We start from the raw sequence: 3,407 nt of genomic DNA on the forward strand, positions 1-3,407 counted from the left end.
CTTTCGACACATTGTCTCCTGTTTCCTGGTATTTTCATTCCTCTTTTAGAACTGCCAAAAAAAAAAAAAAACTGAAGATGGGGTAAGACGTGGCTCATTTTGTGATTGATTCACAATACGAAGCCACAGATTGTCTACTTCAGAGAGGAAAGGCAGAGCCTGAGCTTCCCGGAGCACTGAGCTAACCCAGACAGTGTGGGGCAATAGAAAGCTCCCATGCAGCCTTTTGTACCTTACAGGGCTGCTGTGTGGGCCGGAGGAGGCCATGACTGCAGAGGAGCTCCTCAACCACAAGACACTCCCTGATAGTGTCTGGGGCAGACTGGCAGTGTCTGAAGACATTCTAGTTGTCACACATGGAGAAAGGGTATGCTACTGGAATCTGGTGAGCAGCCACCATGGATGCTGCTGAACATTATCGAATGCGCAGAATTATTCAACTCAGAATATCGATAGTACTGAGGTTGAGAAATCCTGCTATGTCCTATACCCAAGGGAAAATTTGAGCTTATAATTTACATTGACTCAAAAAGTTTACATTGTGGCTTGAGTTTTTAATACTTATCTTTCCTTTCTGGGTTATGATTTTGTAATCTGTGTGACAACTGAAATCTCCCTGCATCTTGAATTAATTTAATGAGGTTCATTCAAATTCCCAAGTCCATACCACCTTACCCAAAACTTCTGCTTTACATGTGATGCATCTGTTCTGTCCTGTGTCAGCTTATACGTGAAACTCACCTTCTGTCTCAAGTGTGAGTATGCACACTAGCCATTTTGTGTGTGTGTGTGTGTGTGTGTGTGTGTGTGTGTGTCAGATGGAACTGAGGTGGAGTAGGAGAGTTACAATACAGCAATATCCCTGTTCTTAAGGTTTTCACCTGTTGTAACCAAATGAGGTGCAATAATGAGTTATTAAAGGTGGAGAGTTACAATAGGAGGCTATGAGAAAATGATACTTTTAATGGAATTTTGTGCAAATGAAAAAGCCAAGGGAAGTATTTTTCAAACATTTTTTTTATTGAGACTTCTGGGGAAAAAAGTCTGACATCACAGCCATGTATACCTCAATAGATATAATTTCAGCAGAACTTTCATGAAAAAATATCCTTATTATATGTATTGCTCTCAGATATTTTCTATTTTATTTTGCACAAGTTCTACAGTTAACTAAATTGACATCAGGAATCACCATAGGCTCTGATCTGTAGTTTGGACACACAGCACGGGGATGGCTTGGGTAACAGCCTCACCCGTGAAACGGTGGATGTAGGGAAGACTAAAGTTGCTGGAGCCAGCAGACCTGGGGAACTGCCAGGCTCAGGCACTCCGTGATCATTCACAGTGAGATCCAAATTCCTCAGAATTTGTGAGGTTCGTGGATCAGGGATTCAAGTCATCAGTGAATAGAGGGGAATCATCAGGATGTCACTAGATGTCTAAAAGGAGGACAGAGAGAAGGCAACCTCAGAGGTAACATTTTTCTGAGTCCACTGAGTATGTGTGATTTAGAAGCAACCTAATCATCATTCCAGCCCCACAAACCCAGGGCTTGAAGCACTGGACAGCTGCTTGGCACAGGTGGAAAATCAGTGTTCATGAATTCATTCTTGTGACAAATGTTTACTCAGCACCAACTGGCTTAATATTGGATCCTGTTTTTTTCTTCTTAAGGCATCCTAGTCAATGTAAAACTTGATGCTAAAGGATTCACAGCTATAGCCTGGGGCACTATCTGATAGCATTATTTTCTTTCTCCCATACTCACTTTCTGCATTAACACAGTAAGTCTAATGCATGAAGGCAATTAAAAATGTAAAAATCTGTACTTTTTATATAGAACTTCAGTATGGTTCCCAATCCCATTATAACATAGAGTTTAGGGCAAGAGTATATGACTCAGATGAGCTCACGTGGCTGCAAGAGCACTGGGAGAAAGAGCGCCGCAGCGCATCCACAGTCTAATGATGGGCTCGGGTCATTGGACTCCAATGATTACTTCAAGCATAATGTCTAAGCGTCAGGTGCTTTGGGAGATGCCTGTGTTTGAAAAGATCACAGTTTATTTACCTCTTCCCTGGCTTGATATCCATCTGTAGCTCTGAAAGAGCAAGACACACAGCTCCAGAGGTTGCTGTCTCCAACTGTATCCCTTGGCAAAGTCTGGAGGCTGTTGTACTCGTGTGTGAACCCGGGCTGAGTTGCTCACCAGCTTTCCCATCTAGAGGTCAGTTTTCCCTCTATACCAGAGGGTTCTTGGGAAGATTAAATAACATTTTGAGCCTGAAACACATAGTATAGTACCTGACACAAAACAGATCCCTAAAAATAATTACCTCTTTTGTAATCCTTCCTTTTTTCTTCCCTCCCTATGACAGATGGCTTATTTTTCTGTTCTTTAGCCTCCTCTGTATACTGTTTGCCATGTAACTTTCTGTCCTACTGATCATGGTCTTGGCACCTTGGTTTGATTTGGGCCTGGCCATATGACTTGCTTTAGCCATTGAGATATTAGCAGATATGACATGAGTGGCGGCTTGAAATGTGTTTTTATGGTCAAGCTTATTCGCTTGCACTCCCACTTTTTTACCATGAGAACAATATGCCTCCAAAAGCTGCTGGACCGAGGAGGATGAGAGACCTGTGGAGGGGCCCTGGACCCAGCCTGCAGCTCGGAGTCAAGTCCAGCTGAGCCCAGCCTTGTTCTGCTGAACTCCAGCTGATCTACAGATGCAAGAGGGAAAAATAAATGATTATGATGGCATGCCTCTGAGTTTATGTAACATTATTGTAGCAATAGCTAACTGATAACTACAGTACAGTGTTCACACTCCATAAAAAATTCTGCATATATTAAATAGCAGAGAAAGTAACTGTTCAAGGAACCAGCAGAACAAAGTAAATCACTGGTGCATAGAAGGGACTGGAGTTTTATGCGCCTCCTCAGCCCTAAAACCGTGTTGTGGTGTCATGTACTGAAACTTCCCCTCCTCCTTATGTGTGGGTGGGAGATTTCATGTCAAAATGAAACTATTTGGAGATGGCACTATTTCCTTTAAGGTATTAATGCTAGGATTATTGCTTTTCTTTCAGGGCCAAACCAGTCATAGAAAAAAACAAGCATACTTTGTATAAAACCAGATTGTATTGATTTCAGAAGAAAACTCATTCTTATTGGGTGAGGTTGTTAGCTGTTTCATAATCATAAGGTAGCTTATCATTCACGGTACAGGGCCTCCTTCTCTCCACCTGCAGCCAGCAAAAGAAAGCAGAGGAAAAAGGGTACCACCTTGCACAACTCCAGGAGACAGCCTTCATGTGGGACCTGCCGACTTGGAGGGTTGTGTCCTAGCAGACGGGGGCAGGCCACTGGAAGAAGCAGAGAGAAGAGATGGACAAGAAGACAA

Source organism: Phyllostomus discolor, chromosome 3 (genome assembly GCF_004126475.2).
Source record: "Phyllostomus discolor isolate MPI-MPIP mPhyDis1 chromosome 3, mPhyDis1.pri.v3, whole genome shotgun sequence".
In the NCBI taxonomy this organism is placed as follows: Eukaryota; Metazoa; Chordata; class Mammalia; order Chiroptera; family Phyllostomidae; genus Phyllostomus; species Phyllostomus discolor.